Source organism: Octodon degus, unplaced genomic scaffold, assembly GCF_000260255.1.
Source record: "Octodon degus isolate 3935 unplaced genomic scaffold, OctDeg1.0 scaffold00136, whole genome shotgun sequence".
In the NCBI taxonomy this organism is placed as follows: Eukaryota; Metazoa; Chordata; class Mammalia; order Rodentia; family Octodontidae; genus Octodon; species Octodon degus.
In genome coordinates, this window is record NW_004524712.1 from 4,138,194 (window position 1) to 4,158,768 (window position 20,575).

A 20,575-nucleotide genomic window follows, 5' to 3' on the forward strand; every position below is an offset into this window, starting at 1 on the left:
ATAAATAAATAAATAAATAAATAAATAAATAAATAAATAATCTAAAGGTTAGCTGTCAGTTGCTAGGCTAGTGTCATGTGTTACTACACAAAAATGTGAATAAAAGACAATTTTGTTGTGAAAAGAAAATATATATGCATACACAAGAAAGCTAGATAGATTTACAACTACTTTCTCTTAGTTCATTGAGAATTAATGTTTGTACTAATATTGTTTAGACAAGATATCATGTCTGAATCTTGTCCTCAAATAACTACTACAAAGACAATGATATGCAATGTATTAATTATTGTAACCATCCTACTAACCTGTTTTGAAACTATTTTATTGCTATTTTATCTTTTTACTCATTAAAATGAATAAACAATAAAAAATTAAGAAAAAAAGATGTGTCACCCTGTGACTTGGACTTTGTATTAGTCAGCTGGTTGTCTTTGGAACAAAACACCGAATATACACAATTTAAAGGACAAATGGATCACTGTGGTTCTCAGTTGGAGGTTTCAGTTTATTGTTTGCTGGCTCCAAGGCCAGAACATGATGACAAAACACCACAGTGGAAGAGACAGCTTCTTTTAGGTTAAGTGGAAGCAGAGAACATGGGAGGAGCTCCAGTGAGATATGTTACTCCAAAAGCTACACCCCAGTGATCCCATCTTCTCCCACTGGGCCCCATACCCTCACAGTACACTCTGGTCTGAGCTTCAGGGAATTAATGTACTGATGAGTATAGGGCCACTGTGGTCTAATCACCTCTCTGTGAGTCTCTTGATCTAAGCCAGTTGACAATTAAGATGAACCGGCCCAAGACTTCAGAGACTGATAACTGAGATCTGCAGTAATATAACACGGACAACAGTCAAAAGTTGGGAAAATCTCTATGGAATGGAACAAAAGCCAGACCCAATGCTCTTTTTCTTTTCTCCTATCTGTGATGTGCAGGACAGAGGCCATTTTGACAGGTTTGAACACCACTGACACCAGATACAGGCTCTGCTCATGGGAGAAACTGATTAGACCTCCTTTAATATGTAGGTGGAGGAGTTTACTGGCCAAGACCCTGCATTCCAGGAACACCAAGGCTCCTTACCAGCATGTCAGGAAGTGGAGGTCTCACCAGGAGGCCAGGGAAGGAATTTCTTTACTAGTCCAAGAATGGGGTGGAAAAATCACTAGACCAAGACTTCCTTATCCTTATCTTTGTCACAGCTATTTGTGTGCATGTACACACACACAGACACATGCACAGATACACACGTACACACACTCACACCCTCACACAAATTTCTGAGGATGGCACTTCACAGTTAAAAAGCCCGTGACTACTTACCTCCTTGGTAGTGAGCAACATACTCCTGCTCATTCTGAGAAGTCCCCTGACCAAAGTCATAAGCCAGTGTTGGTGACTTTGCTCCACCTCTTCCTATAGACTACATCCTTTTTTCCTTCATTAAGTAGTTTTTAATCTTTCATTGATTATTCAGTTAATAGTGACTCATGGTGGGATCTGTTATTTGCAGGACAAGACAGAAGTTGAAGTGCATGTGGTTATGCTGTTTTCAAGGATCTATAACAACATTTAGGGGCCAGGGAGAGAGCTAAGCAGTCTAAGAACCTGCCTGATAAGCACAAGGGTTTGATCCCCTGTACTGAATGCCATGCTGGCCATGTGCTGAGCCAGTCACCAAAACTGGGTGTGGTGGCGCACACCTACAATCCCAGCACTGGGGAGGCTATGACAAGAGGATCACTGAGTCTGAGCTGCGTAGTGAGTCCCAGTACCAAATAAATTGAATAAATAAAAGATTAAAAGGAAACGAATTAAAAAAAAACACCAAAATTTATTGCTTCCGTGGAAGCATCATTTTGAAGGAACAATGATATAAGTATAGGTTACCATGTGAAAAATGCTATGCGACGTGTAAGAAGTACAGTGAATTTACTGTGGAAGGCAAGGGGAAGGTGTAGATATGATATTAGAAGGAGTGATAGAAAGGAGATACGTTTTTGGGTTCTGAAGAGTTAGCAGGATATACTGTACTTAGGGTGTACTGCAAACAAATTGTGTTTTCATATGAAATAGGATTATTCAAAGAGCAGGACTGACTGAGCAGAAATAAACAGCCACAGTACTAAAATTAAAGTTGCTCACAATGGTCTTTGTATTTCAGGCTGAAAATTGTGGACCAAATCCTAGGAAATCAAACAAAGTAGCTTCAAACACATGGCAATTTGGGAGAAATTAACACAGGTCAATATACAAACAAGGTGCTTATGAAATTGTGATTTTTTCAATCTACTTTTATAGCTTATTCACGAGGACAACACTGAATGAACATATTCTTTTTTATGATTTTTATTCATTTTAATGAGAAAAAGATAAAAGTGATCAAACAGATTCAAAGCAGGTTAGTAGGATATTTGCAATAATTAATACATTGCATATTGCTGTCTCTGTAGTAATTATTCAGAGTACAAGATGCAGACATGGTATCTTGTCTAAACAATATTGGTAAAAACTTTTATTCTCAATGAACTAAGAGAAAGTAGCTGTATATCTATCCTAACTCTCTTGTGTACACATATATATATTTTTTATTTTCCTTCCACCCTTTTTTCGCAACAAAACTGTCTTTTATTTACACTTTTGTGAAGTTAGTAACACATGACACTAGGTTGCTTAGCAACTGATAGCAAATCTTAACCAGACAGGATGTTCATCTCAGGAGTGAGGTAGCTGTTTGCTTTAGGCACTGGGCCAAGTCCCACCCACATACATTTGATCAATTTCCTAACTTCAGGGTTCCCAACATATCCCCCTTTTTTGTTTTGTTTTTTCAGAGATGGGCATTCTACTGCAGTTAGAGAAGCTGTATTTGGAGAAGTCTTTAAAGGACCTTTTCATACTTGAAACCAGTCTAGAGATTGTAGGTACTTGAATTCAGCGAAATAACCTAATATAGTCCAATAGTCCATATTAGTATTGGGTTTTTCATAGGACTGGAAATTGTCAGAAGTTGTTAACTTGAGCCTTTTACAGCTTTTTAAATGCCATATATTAATATGGCATTACTTTTTATACTTCATGGTTACATTATTCTGCTGGATGGTTAAGACCAAGTTAAGGCAAGGCCTATCGAACTAAAAATGTAACTTTTGTATCTGACAAGGTCAGTCAAATCTCTTCAGGATTTACAATGGAGAATGAACATGTTCTACGAGTGATCACAACATGCATTCTTTCATCTTTAACATAAGTGTGATTGGCAGGATCCTCAACTCCAGCTCTTCACAGTGAATAATCGATCACATGATGCAAAGTATGTTTTGATTTATCTATTTATCTATTTTTATCTAGCAACTTCTTACTGAGCACTTACAATATGCTGAGCATCATTCTGATCTCTGCTGATCCAGAGGTAAGAAAGAGAGATAGCAGCCTTTTCTTAAAAACTGATAAACTCTGAAGTGATACATATGCCTCCTAATAAAATTTTAAACAGTGTATGTTAAAAGAAAAAATATCTCAACCTAGATTATATAAGAGGGCTATTTTGAGAAGAGTTTTATAGAAGTTCTGTATGAATAAGTAAATTTCGTGGAAAGATCTGAGTGAAAGAAGAAACAGCCATGTGAAAATTTGGGAGGGATAATAGTTCCTTCACGCAGAGGAAAAACAAAACGCAAAAGAAATCAGATAGGACTTTTTTTTTGTATTTTAGGGAAGGGTTTACAGGGTCTACAGGGTCTCACTACTACATTGGACTCGTCATGATCTGCCTGCTTACAGCCTCCCAAGAGCTGGAGTTACAGGCATGCACTACCACACTCAGTCTCAATAGCCTCCTCAGCATGCCCCGGGGTCGGGCCAGCTTGGCAAGCCCAGGGATCAAGCCCCCAGCCCCACTTTGATCAACTAAGCTATTTGTATGGCCCTCCAGATAGGACTTTAAAGGCCATATTTTTAGAGGTTTTGTTTTTAGTGTAACTGAGGGGGAAAAAGAGCTATAAAAGGTCTGTTGCTGTTTTCAATTCTGAGAGATTATTTTTTGCATTTAGACAACAGACTAGAAGGACAAAAAGGAGGAATAGTTAGAAAACCCTTATGGCAGTCCTGGTGGGAAATTCTTGTAGCTCAGAACAGGACCTATTGGAGAAGGTCGAGAAGATAATTCTGGTTGCTTTTGGGAAATTTCAAGCTTAAATTAACAGGACTTGCTCATGTGCTATGAAATGGGTATAAAGAAAAAGGTTTTTTTGTTTTGTTTTGTTTTGTTTTTACCTAAGCAACAAGATCAATGGTAGAAACATTTGCTGACATATAGAAAATCGGGAGATAGGATCTGATTAATAGAACAGCATTTATTTGGTATCTTTTTGCAAAATGGTTTTAAAAAATTTAGAGGGCTTGGGAGATATCTCAGTGGCACTAGTGCCACCCTCAAAATCATAAGGTCCTGAGTTTGAGTTTGATCCATGGTACAAGAAAGAAAATTAGAAATGCTGTAGAATTCCACTGGACACCACAATAAGAATTCGACAGTTGTTGCACTGCATAATGCTATCTTCAAATTAATTGTTTAGATTATCAGATATAAACATGCATAAGTTGTTTTAAAAATTATAAAAATTAGAAAGGAAAAGAAAAATTGTAAGCATTAACTGCTCCTTTCAATAGATCAGTATACTTCAGCAGTAAAATTATCTAAGCTATTCTCTCTATATACATAGATATATCTTTTCCCTTCTTTATTTTTTGTCTTTTTCCTCATCCGGGTTTTCCTTCCCATTGAAGAGATTCCTTCTTTTCTTTGTACCTTTCAGTTTTTATTTACTCTTTTAGGAGCTTAGAGTCGAGAGACAATATGATGTTTACCCATGTGGGTCTCATTTATTTCAATTAGAGGTCTGGTCACTAGCTTCATGCACATACCTGTAAAAGCCTTGGGTTTATCTTTTTTATAGCTGAGGAGTAGTCCATTGTGTAAAAATGCCACACTCAGCCACTTTATGTTTGACAAAGATAAAGTGACAAAGGGGCCAAACATGTTCAGTGGAAGAAAGGTAGCACTTTAATAAATGGTGCTAGAAAAGCTGGATTTCTGCATGCTGAAGGTTGAAATTAGACCTATGTATATCATCATGCACAAAACTACAGTCAAAATGGATCAAATATTTAAATATTAAAACTGAAACACTAGATCTTCTGGAGGAGAAAGTAGGTAGAAATCTTAAAGACATAGATGTAGGTAGAGAGTTCAAGAACAAAAAGCAAACTGCATGGGAAATACTTCAAAGGATCAACAATAGGGATCTCTCTCACCTTTTTGAAAAGTTTCTTTACTTCAGAAGAAATCACCAACAGATTAAAAAAGGAAACCCACACATTGCAGGAAAAGTTATAGCTGACTGTACCTCAGACAAAGGACTTCCATCTAGAATATATAAAGAATTAAAAAAATCAGTATCCCCCAAATTCAAAGACCCAATCAAAAAATGGGTATCTGAGATGAATACACACTCTTCAGATGAAGAAATACAAATGGGAAACAAATATATGAAAAAATTCAAAATCATTAGTCATTCAAGAGATGCAAACTATAACAACACTGAGATTCCATCTCGCCTGGATAAAATGGCTATCATCAAGAAGTCAACCAATAACAAATGCTGGAGGGGCTGTGGAGACAAAGGAACCCTTCTCTCCTGTTGGTGGGAGTGAAGTACAACCACCATGGAGATAAATTTGGAGATTCCTCAAAAACTAGGACTGGTGGTACCATTCAACTCAACTATTTCCTTCCTGGGTATTTTTCCAAATGAACTCAGAACATCATACCATAGGGATTTATGTGCACCATATTTCTAGCAACACAATTTGTCATAGCTAAATCTTGGAGACAACCCCAATACCAATCAACTGAGGAATGGATAAAAAAAGAGAATTGTTCTTGAAAACTTAAATTTCAGGGAAGGATTTTAGTTACCTACCTGGAACTCTTGAGAGAAATTAGTGCTAAAGACGCTCAGGAGTGATCAATTTTGAGCCACGGAACTAGATGAAATTACTCATGGAGAGAGCTTGTTGGAGAAAAGGGAACTAAGAATGAATGAGAAATACCAAAATCTTTAGAAGTCAGTAAGAGAAGGTAGAAGTAGGAGAGGAGACACTGAGTCAGGGATGAGGTAAGACTACACTTGGCTTGGAAAGACCAAAGATGAGAGTTTGAAGGGGCCATTAGGCTTTATAATGGAGATGCAGATTGTGCCCTTCACAAGAGGTACAGTGATATTGATGCAGGTTCAGGGAAATAAGTAAAATACATCAAGAGACATTTGGGCTGAGGAAGTAGAAATGGTGATATGAGACACTTTTCTGGGAGTTTTGCTATTAGGACCATAAAGTTTTCAGGTAGTCACTGAAGGAGTGGAGGGGCAGGCATGCTTTCCCGGGCAAACTGTATCACCATCTAAAACAGTATTTGACTGTTAATACTGCTAAAACCCCAGGGGGAGGAGACTTCATGATTCAGAGAGGAAGGGGTAACTATAGGAGTGAAGGCCTGCAGGATATTCAAGGAGATGAGGGAGAGTTTCCAAGTGGTGGGTTTTGCTATTCACAGCAGCAGAGAGAGCACATGCTCTTGGAACCTAGCGGAAGCAGGGAAGGAGTGCTTCTGGGAGGCAGGGTGATGATCTTATGGTGGGAAAAATGAGGTCCTTCTCTTTTTATTCAATGTTTAATTGAAGGAGATACTGAAACATTTGCTCTAGCGAGAGCCAAGGAAGGAAATGAACATAAGCAATACAGTCAGAGCAAATGCTCCCAAGCACATGGCGGCCCTCCGTGAAGCCCAGCTACACAGTTCCTGGAAAACGGGGAGCAGATGGGACCAGCCTGACAGGCATCCTCCGGAGTGCGGTGGAGGGATACCCAGGGAGCTCTTTTTAAGTAAAGGCTGATGCTGAGCCTGAGGCTGAGCCACCATCTGCCACCATGCTCTGCTGTGACAAGCAAAGGGCAATCTTTTTGGGTCTTTAGAAGACAAGATGTTGTTCAAAAAAGTATGCTTGTGTCTGTAAACTTGAACCCATACACCCTCTGTCGAGAGCCCAAGGTAGTGAGTTTTATAACACACCATAGGAAAGAGCTTGACCGTAGTCAAGTTCTACCTTCTTCTTTTATCCAAAAAGTGTGATTTTGGACAAAATATCCTCTGAACTTTTTATCGCTATAAAAGGCAGGATCAGCAAACTGCCAAGAAATCTACAGAGAGGGCCTCAGTGTTCCTCATCCCACAGCCCTGGTTTCTACACCTCTTCATTTTTTTTCCTTTCAAAAATTTTAGTTGACATATACAACAATTGTATATATTAGTGGTATGCAGTGTAATATTTTGATACATACACACAGTATAAAATGGTCAAATTAGAGTCCTTGGCACTTCTGTCACCTCCAATGTTTATCACTTCTTTGTGTTGCAGTGTTCAACAGTCTCTCTGCTAGCTATTGTGAAAGGTACAATTGATTTCTGCCATTTTTATTTGCCCAACTGTGGTACAGAACATGAGAAGGTATTTCTCTAATTCAGTTTAACTGCTCAACCATCAGCCATTTTCTCTCCATTTCCCATAGTAGTCTTTCTAGCTTGTAGTAGCACTATTCTGCTCTCTACTTCTGTGAGATCAACTTTTCTAATTTCTATTAAAAAAAAGAAAAAAACATACAACCACCCTTATTCTTAGTGCAGTGAGTTTCAGAAAATAGTCTGCAAAATAGGTGGTTTTGTTATAGAAGCCAGTTATACCAAAGCTCACAGCATAGCATCGAAAGGACCAGGCATTCATCTTTAAACATCCCTAAGGCAAAACAAAAGACAGAAAGAACCAAGTAGTAGAGACTGTGCATTCCTAAGGAAGTTTCCTGAAATGAGAGTGATATACCCCAAATTGCTCATGAGGGAGGCCTTTCTCCCAACTAAAGACTGAAAGCTGAGTGAGATTCCCAAAGAAGTGGTCGAAATGTGTCCCCCATATTCATTGATTATGACACTCATGACAAAGCTTCTGGAGAACTGGGAATCATGTACAAATTAAGTTTGCGTTCGTTTGTCTCGAAACCACCTCCATCACGGAAACTCTTGGACTGTCTTGTGCTGGTGTCATATTTGTTTATTGTTGCAAGTTGTCTCAGTTAGCTAAGAAAGGGGGAGAAGGATGGAGAAAGCACAAAGAACATTGGCTTTTGAAAGACATCTTTGCCAGGAAGTTGACTTAAGCGTTTACCATACATCCAGAATTATTTCATTTGTTTTGTGTTGAACCAGAACTGATATTCTTTATTATGGTAAATAGAGGTACAATTTCTGGGATCCAAAACTCATGGAATTCCGAGGACTTGAAAGCCAAAATGAAGAAAGAGCAGATAAAACAGACGGCGAGCACTGCTCCAGCCAGAATATTAAGAGCTTTCTATGAGAAAATAGATAAAACTTAATTTTCCTCAAGTATTTAGGAAATTTTTTTCTTGTTCTATTTTATTTTTTCAACTCTCTGTTATAAATTTCTTTTGAAGGCAAGTGAAGTGTTGGAGAAGGATCAATAATGTTGTGCTTACAGCATTTTATTGATCTTTTCTCTTTTTTTAATTTTTATTTGTCCAAAGGAAAAAAAAAATGTAGGAAACAGGTTAAAAGGAGGAAGTTGGGATTTTTTTCTTCACTGTCCTTTATTCCTTTCTAAATTGTAGTTCAAACAAAAACTCTCCTGGCAAAGCAGTTACTGAGGATGTGAATCAAAGCCTCGCTTTCCTTGTTGGTGAAGGCAGGTACCTGATGGTTGGGTCCAAAGAGCAGCCTTTCATTATAGAGCAGACTGATGCTTTGTGCCTTCAGAACACTTTGACAGGGAAAGAAATTCAACCTGGGCTTTCCCCCCCCCTATTTTCTGTGTCCTTTAATGCTCCAACACACCCCAAATTTTCAAGAGGTGAGGATCCACTGAAAACCTTATTAAGGAGGACTGTGTAAACATCCTTGAGATTTTTGAGAGGAAATGAACTACTGAAAGAAGTTTACTGTAGTGGATTTAGCATTTACAAGCATCATTGTACATATAACTCCCTAAAAACACCAAATATGTTTCAAATATTTTTCATAATAGAGTCCCCAAGGACCATCTCAAAATCCTTGGAGACCTTCATGCAGTCAATGAAGTAGGTTATCTCTCCTCCTTTATCTACCTAAAAAAAAAAGCAAATAGTTCCTGAGGGCGTCCTATATACCAAATGTTGTAGATTCTTGTATTCACTGGTACATCAATGAGCAAGATGGGTTTCTTGTAGAACTTTTTTAAAAATCTATTTGGAACAGGGGCTACTGGGTCTCACTATGTAGATCAGACTCACTGTGATTCTCCTGTTTTCAGCTCCCAAAGTGCTTGGAATATAGGCGTGTACCATCACACCCAATCTCAATTGTCATCTCAGTGGCGCAGCCTTCTGGGGATCAAACCCTGGCTGCTGCGCTCTGCCTAAGCAGGAGCTTTAGTCCACTGAGCTATTGGCCGGCCCTTCTTTTGGAGCTTTCACTCTAGCAAGGAACAAGGGTAAGAGACAAAGAAAAAAAAAACCTTAAAAATAGGATGCTTCTAGAATGCACATTTTTATCTAATGGATTCCCACGCTTTATACTTTTGTAATTATTAAGCATTTTGTGGGAAGTATAAAAATATAGGCCAAGGAAGTTGGGACAGGTGTCACGTTGTCCTTCCCCCTCCTGTTACTCACCTGCAGTGCTGATTTTCATTTCAGACATGCTCACGACGTTTGCTTAATTGGTAGGTAGAGTAGCAGCGCTAGCTGGCACTCTAGTGCTCTATCTTCCTGATGCCAAACACCCGGAACCAGGCTTTCCCTGTGGGTGGCAGCTACAGATCCCTGCGCTGACACTTTCTTCCTCATCCTGGTAGCCTCAGTCAAGCAGAGCTGCTTACTGCCATCAAAATGGCTGCATCCAGTACTGCAGGTCTTCAGGGCACCCATCTCCACTCAAAGATGGACTGTAGTGCTGGCTTCTGTCACGGAAGGCTGCTGTTTCTTGAAGGATCACAGTGATACTTTTAGTAAGAAGTAATATGATGCATAGGAAGAGAAGGAAAGCATGCAGGCTCAAGGGAAGCAAACCTCTGGCTGTTGGTTTTAGAACATGCTTGGATACACGCACACCCATGTTTGTAGCAGCACAATGTGTAGTGGCTAAATCATGGAAGCGGACCATATATTCATCAACAGATGAATGGATGAATGAAGTATTTCCACGCAGTGGATTACTCCGCTGCTGTAAAGAAAGGCAAACTTGACCATTTGTGGGAAAATGGATTCACGTTGAAACCATAATGTTAAGTGAAATAAGTCAGACACGCAAGCTTAAATATTGCATGATTTCTCTCATATGGGAAACCCAAAACATTAAAAAGGGCAAGAAAAAGAGAGAAAGACAGACAGATAGTAGGGAGTAGGGAAATAAATCTCAAAGCAGGAAGGGATCGAGCAGTAGAAGGAAGGGGAACGAAGAGCGGGGAAGGGGTATAGAGAGGACTAAAGATGTGTTATGTGTGTGTACCAACTCCACACCAGCAATGCGAACAGTTTATACTGCAAATGTGTACTAATAAAAGGAAAGAAAGAACAAATGAAAAAAACTTGATGACTTGTCTTACCTGAACTTCTAGTTCTTCTTTATTTCCCTGCTCTACAGTGTTCTACAGAAGTTCTACCTTTACCTTTTTCCTACCTCTCTCTCACCCAAGGACTCTATAGGACCTTACATTGGCTTTTTGTTAAAATAGTTGTTTTCTGTAACAAGGCTCTGTTTTTTTTCTTTACCCATAGTACTAAGTGAGCATCTAAAATAAATTCTGTAATGAGTATGAGTTCTTAGGTGGAGAACATAAGGTCTAAGGATCATTTGCTCAAAGCCATAGTCAAAGGCAGGTGCTCCTCTTCTTGTAGCTGTAGAGTAAGGACATGTACTCTAAAGTGGACTTGTTGGGCTGGGGAGATAGCTCAGTAGAATAAGTGCTTGCCTGGCAAGCACAGGGTCCTGAGTTCAATCCCCGGTACCACAAAAAATAAAATAAGTAAGTAAGTAAATAAATAAATAAATATAAATAAATAAAATGGACTTGTTCGGTTCAAATCTCAGTCTTGCTATTTGCAAACAGAATAGCCATAGCAACCATCTATAATGCGAGGATGGGAATCTTGTTCATTGATAATAATAGTTTTTTGTTTTTTAAGGGAGATAATAAATACTTTGGGGGGGGTCTATGGATAAAATATATGTGTGATCTAGAATATCTCCCCAGGGTCTCATGTGTTCAATGTGGGACTTTTAAAAGGTAACTGAATCATGGAAGCACTACACTCATTAGAAGATCAATCCACTGATGAATTTGTGCTTACAAGTGTTCTAGGAAGTAGCGGCTCATTGCAGATGGGCCCCAACAGGTGAGAACAGGAATAGTGCACTCTTATCCTCAGCAAATCCTTTTGTCTTTTTGCTTCCTGAATGCTGTGACACAGAAGCATTTCTCTGCCATGCCCTGAGGTGGGGGTGATGTTTATAGCTCAAAATAACCCTTCAATGAGTCATTAATCAGTAATGTAATGAAATTTTTGCTACATAGAACTACTTAGTGAAGAAAAAGTTAGAAAGGAAAATTGGCCTTCATCACTAGTATTTTAATCTTAGTTTCTATCACACAGATATGTGGCAACTAGAGACTTAAGATTAAGAGTAAGCAGCATTAAAAGAGTCAAGTCATCTTATTTTTCTGTCTTTAATCAAGAAATATAAAAAAAGAAGTCAGTCACTTCTGTGCTTACAATGACCATGTCACAGTGGTAAATGTCAGGCAGGGTATATGTACCACATTTCATTCAGATAAAGCTTATTATGTGAGATTCATTTAGTCCATATTTAAGAGTTTCTAAAGTTTTAACCATTCTTCCATTGCTGAAAATCTAAAGTCTTTCAGACTCAAGGCAAACTCTGATCTGGAAAAACATTGTAACAATCAAAAAGAAAGTTAAATACTTACGAAAGACAACACAGGACAAACATTTCCATTGCAAAAGGGAGGAATGGGAGGGTGATTCAAGAAAAGCAAACTAAAGCAACACTGAAATCCCATAGAGTAAATATTAAATCTTGTAGCTCCCTGGCCAGAAATAGACAAGTTGTGATGAGACAGGAACTCTAAAAGGCTTGGGGAGTCCCAAGAGTAAAACACTGTTCACTGCTGCCCACATGGCTTCTCTTCCTCCACTCACTTCCTGTGGATTCCTCAGCAGATGCTCCACATTCTTGACTTCTCCAGTTTTAGAGTTTAATAACTTAGACTAGCTAACCTGCTGAATAGGCTAAAAGTACCAGTTGGATCACAGAGGTCCAAAGCTCTGGTTACATAAGGTCAAGCTTCTGGACTTAGGTAAAATATATTTGTATGTAAATCTCTACTAAGTAACTACCAAGCTTAATTAGCAAAGGTATTGATTTTCTCTGAACCTAATTTCCCTAATTATAAAATGGCAAAACTAAGATCGACTTCATTTTATTATACAAATTAATAAGAATGTATAAAAACTACTTCAAACACTTCTTGGTATCCACTAAGTCCATCAGTTGCCTAATTTCCATTGTTATCTTCGTTGTTCACATGATATGTTCTGGAATGGAACTTGCATGAGAAATTGGATTTTGAGGGCTTGGGGTAACTTTTCTTTAAGGGCTTCAACCTTGTATGGTTTACCCTTTGTGTATGTGTACATAAACACCTAGATTACAGTAAGAAATGATTGCATTTGCTAGTCATTATCTTCAAGCCTAGAGGGTAGCACGAGAAATGCGTCTAAAAGGAGGCTATGGAGAGGAAGAAGGAAACTGTCGCTCCAACAAGAGGAATAGTCCACCATTTTGAATCTTTTAAAAGATACACGCTATTGCTTTATAAGGCACTTTACAGAAAGTGCTTTAACAGTATTGTGTCAGGTATTCGAATAATATATGGTTCCAAATGAATTATTTCCATTTGCATATTTTCCCCATTTTTTAGCATCTGTTTTGTGTTCAAATCAATTCTATAGTGTTCTACAATTTTTAAAAAAACTATGGTGCTTATTTTCCTTTAACTGCATTTTTATTTTTAGTACTGCCTAAATGGTGAAGCTCAGTTCTCTTTTCCTTGACCCTACATTTGCCTCCCATCAGATATACTCTGAAACAGGGATTCATTTATATGATTTATTTATACATTCCAAATATGTTTCTCAGAAGTGGGGATGCAGGTGACCAAGACAAACTGACTCTACATGCTCAAATCCTGCATCCCAGTGGTGCCTATCTATGAGTACATAAATCTATCTTATCTTAACCTTTCTAAACAACTAGAAGAGAGTCATAATAATATTTCCTATTTTCACATAAAATTATTTCTTTCATATTAAAAACTAGTGGATTGAGATATAAGAAAATTCAAATTTATTTCTGAGTACTTCACTATTGAAAAACCTCTTGGGTAGCAGAGCCATTTTAAAATGTAGCCCTTAACCATGACTAATATGAATTCTAATTGGGCAGAACAAATCATAAACACAGAGGTAAACAATATCACATTCAAATGATAATTTGAACAATGCTAAGAAAACTTGTCATGGGGTTGGACATCTTTGGAGGCTCATTATCCAGAGACTTTCTGTGAATTCACTCTGTGAATAAGGAACAGACAGGCAATTTTTGTTTCTGCTTCTTTATTCTTACACTGTAAGAGCAGAAACAAAAATATCTTAGGAAAGAAAGCCATCCTTCGTCTTTCTTTGTAAAAACCTGTGTGACCTCTCTTCCAATCAGAAAAGGGTTTCCCTTGGCAACCATATCACTCATCCTTCACAACACAGCTCTGTAAATAAAAGTTATTTTGAAGAAACCAACTGAAGATTGCTGTTTAGCAAATTATTTGCTTTGTCTCATTCCAAATTAGATGATGACATGGATTCTTACTTAAAAAGAATGTATTTTTATAGATTGGAAACATTTTGAGAAAAAAAATCAAATCATTTAAAAACACAGTTGCTTGAGAACTAGTGAAATCCTTTATTTTATAAATGTCCATAAAACATTTGTCTTTCATTTTTAAGTCTTTGAGTTAACTATAACAAATATATGCTCATTTTTTTTTTGATCTGAGTAAGGACAAATGATTAAATCAACTAGAACAGTATGGTGTCCTAAGTCATAGTTAATTGCATATAATTAAGGTATATCTAATCAATACACAGAATAGTTTGAAAACCAAAGGTTAAAATATTTCCTCCACACCCAGGTAAACCTGTGAGAAACATGGTGAGGCAGACATTACCATGGAATAGTTTTCGTTGGGTCTATCTTATATTATTTAAAAAACCAGTTGCAGCATGGAGTAATTTAATAATTTCTTAAGAGACAGCGCTTTGCTTTCAAGATAACATGCTATTTATTTCACACCAGTGAGAAAGAAAGTGTACACACCACTATCTTTGGATTTTTTAGAGAATTTAGGTTTGGAAGATACCGAGTCAGCAAGCTTTCTCTCTTCCTCTTCTGGAGGAAGTTTGCCGGATAAGCTATTGTTGATGCCACCTAAAATCCTGCTGGGTTTACTTTCCTTTCAAGCCAGCAGAAGAAATGGCCACAGTATTTCAAGAATGCACGAGTACTTTCTTCCATTTTCAGAGTCCTGTGACATTTCATTCACACCTGAACTATGAGAGCAGGTCTGAATTTTTTGAAAAACTTAACATGCAAAAGTTACATGAAATGAAGAGCTTTTCAATACTGAAATATTTGAGGAATTGCAAACTGAATAGACTTTGGGGCATCTCATGAGATGATTTTGCTGGAAACTAAATGCTGAGGTACCATGTCTCCTGAGGGCTTGGGCCACCTTTCTTTTCAAAGAGGTCCATTGTACAGTGGGCAAGGCCTTACATTTACCTGCATGACTGCATTTCTTTCTGGCTAGGCCATGCTGAGGCATTAAGGAGCTCACAGTCCTACTCCTTTAAAATGCTGACACTAGTGCTGAGCTATGATGTCATTATTCAATGTACACTTTTCCAACTGATTATAATGTCATATTGCTTTTGCTATCCCACTCATCTGCAACGAAGATGATAGTATTAAATACAGAAATATTTAGGCCAGTTATCAATTATCATCACATATAAATGTTATAACAGATCCTTCTGTAGAATGGTGGGGAAGAGAAAGCTTTGTGACAGTTGAGAAAATCCTGGAAAGTGGAAGGTGTGTGGGCTTTTGTTAACATTTTACAGTTTCTCAGTGAACTGCTTTGGACCTTTCTGCCAAATCTATTTCACTGCATAGAAACATATCCTCACTGTGTTCCAGGCTCCCATCCATCCTACCTTCTGTGTTCTCATGAGAATTTTCATGTACTAATTCAGTCAGCAAATTTTGTTGATCTCCTGCCAGTATATGTTATTCATGGTACAAATATCTGGGCTATCATGGTAATCAGCAGAGCTACAACTGTTCCTCACAAGTGTTAGGTTTTATGAAGCTAAGAGGCAGATATCAAATTGTGTCTATAATTGTGATCCCTGATTATAAAAGGAGCTTAAAATTATGTCTGAATGCTGTCTATGTTAATAAAGAAAGAGATAAATTAGACACAATAAAGAGAAAAGAAATTGACCCACATAAATGTGATGAACTGATCATTAATCAAGGAACAAAAGGAAACCAAAGTAAGAAGACAGTGACTTTTCAACAAATGGTGCTGAAATGACCGGAGATCTGTTTGCAAAGCAAACAAAGCTGACACAATAGACCTAGACACAGGTACCCTTCACAAAGATGAAAACAGTGATGGGGAGTTTCACATACTAACTTCACTGGGCTAAGGAATGCCTAGAGAATTGGGAAAGTATTATTTGGCGGTGTGGCTTTGAGGGTATTTCTGGGATATACTACCATCTGAAACAGACTGATTAAATACCAAACTCACCAATGTGGACAAACATGGTTCAATCTTTTGAGAGCCTGCACAGGATAAGAAAATGAAGGAAGGGTAAATTTGCTCTCTGTGTGAGCTGATATAACCATCTTTTGTGATCTTCAGACATTGGCATTCTGAGCTCCTGGACCTTTGGATTTGAACCTGGGATGACATTATTGTAAACTCATCTCCATTCTTGGACTTCTGGACTATGACTCAATTATGTCCCTGGATTGTCTTAAGCTCCATATTGCAGCCAGCAGATTGTGAGCCTTCTCAGCCTCCATAGCGGTGTGTGATGGATTCCTGCAAAGAAATTCCCTCTACGTCCACGTGAGTCCATCTATATCTACATCTGCATCTGTATCTATGTCTTTCTCGTCTTGTCTCACTTCTGCTTCACTAAAAAATCCTGACCAACACAAACTCAAAATGGATCAGAGGCCTACATGTGAAATTCCAAAACTATAAAACTCCTGGAAGATAGAAGGAAAAAATCTAGGTGACTTTGGGTATGGCCATAATTTTTTACATATAACATCAAAGAAATGATCTATAAAAGAAATAATTAATCAGTTGAACTTCATTAAAACTAAACACTTATGCTCTTTCAAGATACTGCCAAGAGAATAAGACAAGCTACAATCTGGGAAAAATATTGCAAAGGACATCTCTCATCAAGGACTGTCACCAAAGTATGCAATAACTTTAACAATTCACATTAAGCAGGTGAATGAACCATTGAAAAATGGGCAAAAATAAGAAAATGTGATTCTCGTAGTTTTGTAGTTCTGTTGCATGATAGTTTGCTCCACTGAGGATTATTTATACTAAAGTAAATTTCAGGCTATTTTTCTATCTCTGTGAAATGTTTTGATGGACACTAGATGGAATCTGTAAATTGTTTGAGTGATATTAACATCTTGACATGAACATGGGACACCTTTTCTTTTATTTTCATTTATTTAATTTATTTTGTCAATGTGTTGGAGTTGTCTTTTAGAGATCACTCACTCCATTGACTACATTTAATCCCATATTTTATTTTTATTATAGCTATTTTGAATAATGTTCCTTTCATGGCTTGTTCTCAAAATTTTATTGTAAAAATGCTATTGATTCTTTGTAGGTTGCCTTTCTATCTTGCAACTTTGCTGAATTAATTTGTCAATCCTAAATTTGATTCTCTTATTTCAAACTTATATACATGTAATTTATTCTCTTGCCTTATGTGGCTAAAATTATGAACTTCCACTTTCCTATTGAGTATAAGTACTGAAAGTAGCAATCCTTGTCTTGGTTCTGATCTGAGAATAAAAACTTTCAGTTTTTCCCATCCAACATATTATTGGCTGTGGATTTCCCATGCATGTCCTTTTTTAGGTCAAGGCATTATTTTTTATAATTATACTGTACAAGGTTCCTTTGCTACCATAAGAACCAGCTATTTTACATTTGGCCGTGTATCCAAAGGAAAAGAAATGAGCATACCAAAGAGATATTCATATTTATGATGCACTGTTATCAGTAGCCACAAGAGGCAAGATAAGGAATCAATTTAGGTATGTATCAACAAATAAGGTAAATATAAAATTAATCTAGGTACATATCAACAAATGAGTTGTTTTAAAATGCAATAAAATACGTATGATTATAAAGTACTATTCAGTCAAAAAGTGCAATTTCAACATTTGTAGCTATTTGTAGCAAGATGAATAGACCAGGAGGGCATAAAATGAAAGAAATGATGGCAGGCAAGATAGTTCAGAGGACTAAGCACCTACCGCACAGCTCCACCCCGGAGTGCACTGAGCTGGCCATCGGACGAGGTGTGGTGGCACATGCCAGGACCCAAGGGGCTGAAAACAGGAGGATCACTGCAGGCTCAAGCTGCTTGGGGAGACCTTGTACCAAATACATGAAAGAAGGAAAGAAGAAAAGAAAGAAAGAAAGAAAGAAAGAAAGAAAGAAAGAAAGAAAGAAAGAAAGAAAGAAAGAAAGAAAGAGGAAAAGAAAGAAAGAAAGAAAAGAAAAGAAAGAACAGAAAAGACAAGACAAGACAGAAATGCAATTACAATGTGTGCGGAAACTAAGAAAGCCAATCTGAAAGGAAAATAGTGATTACTAGAGTTTGGTGATTGAGAGGGGGAAGGTAAATGAAGGGAGTTTGACTTAAGTGTAACCTAAATACAAGTGATAAAAATGATAAGCTCTGGTGCTCCACAGCACAGTAAGATAACTATAGATTATAATAATTTACTTCATGCATTTCATGATAATCTAGAAGAGAGGAATTTGAGAGCTTCAAAATAAATGCCAAGAAGAAATAGAAATAAATTCCAATTACCCTAATTTTGTCAGTGCCTGCTATATGCATGTGTGAAAATATCATGCTAAACCTCATTAATATGTAAAGTTAGTATGCATTAATCAAACCTATAAAAGAAAAATAGTAAAAAGCCTAAGAAGATATTTCACTCAGAATATTACACATAAGAAATAATCCCATGAAGACAGCTTACCACGAAAGGAAGTTGAAAATTAAGCAATAATGGAGCATGACCCCATGGTGAGTGTGGCCAGACCCCCAAACAGTTCCCAAACACTGGTAAGGATGAGGAACAACATGAACCCTCACGAACTTCAGGTGAAAGGTAAAATGGTACAAGCACTTTGGAAGGTCACTTGCGAATTTCTTGCAATATTAAACCCAGATGTTGTGCTGTCTAGTATCCATGCAAATGAACTGAAAACCAAATCTGCCCCAAATTTTCACCTGAATACGTATAGCATCTGTATTCACAATCTGAAAACTTAGAAGTGATCAGAATAGTATGCTATGGATAAATATGTAAATCATTCTAATCTAGATGAAATACTATATTGCCCTGACAAACATAATTGAGCCATCAGGCCATGAAAACACATGTTGGACGCTTAGCTGTATATTACATGAAGCCAACATGAAGAGACCGTAATGTAACAGTTCAGTAACATTCTAGAAAAAAAGAAAGAGAAAAGTTAAAAAATCATTTCTTTGTCAGAGGTTGGAAGCAAGGGAGAATGACTAGGTCAAGCACAAAGGATTTTTAGGAAATTATACTATGTGATATTATAAAGGCAGATAAATTGATCCACATTTTGAAAACCCATAAAAGGTACAACAACAAGACTTAATCTACTATTCATTGTGATCTCTGGGTTGTATGTGTGTCTCAGTTTTAGTTTATCAATTGTAACAAATATCCTACTCTGGGGCAGGCCAGTAAAAGCAAGGGTGCCTGTCTAGGGAAGGAGAATTCACTGTAATCTATGTCAACTGTTCTGTGAATCTAATTCTGGTTCCATAATAAATTGTATTAGAAAAATTTTTATTAAAAAGGGATATTCACAGTGGGACATGCACTCATCATTAGGAGAAACATTACTAAAATGGTAGAATAATGACCTGGAATATCCTCTTTCTCATAAAAGAACAAAAATTCTGGCAAATATTATGAAAGACAACTCATACTTTTCTGAACTCTGAAGATTCACCAAAGGTTTATAGCAATCTGAATAATGTTTATTTAAGAAAAATGATGTCTTTCAGTAAGAGCATCAAGATTTGTGATGCATTACCTTGCCTCATTTTCATTTCTTTTTCAATATTTCTGCCGTAGCCTTGACAACCACAGTCTTCTAACTAGAGTAGTTGCTAAACTAGTTTTTCAAGTAAAGGAGCCAGGAGCCCTGCAAAGGTTCCACTTCCCGTGAATTACCACTATTTTACCCGTATGGCAGCTGCATGAGCAATTTCACTCACAAGAGTGATTCAGAGATTATTCTGTATGAACAGTATTGTCCTACGGTATTTGTTATTAACAATCACTGCAAATTATTTAACATTGCAGGTGTCTGAGGTTATAAAAGCAGGAATAATAAATAGGGGGAACCAAAAAAAAATAAAAATAAAGGGATGTTAATAAATATTTTTTCAGTGAGCAAATTGGTCAAGCAATGGCTGTGACTCATCCACATGGCTGACACTGACAGAAGATATACAAACTGCTGTACATGGTTTCACTGTAAATCCTGAGGGGATCTGATGAAACTGTCAGATACAAAAGTTACATTTTTTGTTACATAGGTCTTTTTTTTTTTTTTTTTTTTTTTTTTTTTTTTTGGCTGTATTGGTGATTGAACTCAGGACCTTGCACTTTCCAGGCAAGTGTTTATTCTACTGAGCTATCTCTCTGGCCCTTGTTACATAGGCATTGCATTATCTTGCTCTTAACCATCCAGCAGAAAACTATAAACACAAGGTATTAAAAACCCCAAGGTATAAAAAGTAAAGCCATATTAATATGCTGAGCTGTAAAAGGCTCAAGTCAACAACTTCTGACATTGCTAGTTTCTCAGATAACTCACTACTGTTATGGACTACTGGACTATATTGGATTATTTTGCTGAACTCACACACATACAAGATTTCAATGGCAATGGGACACCCATCTCTGACAAATGAAACAAAAAA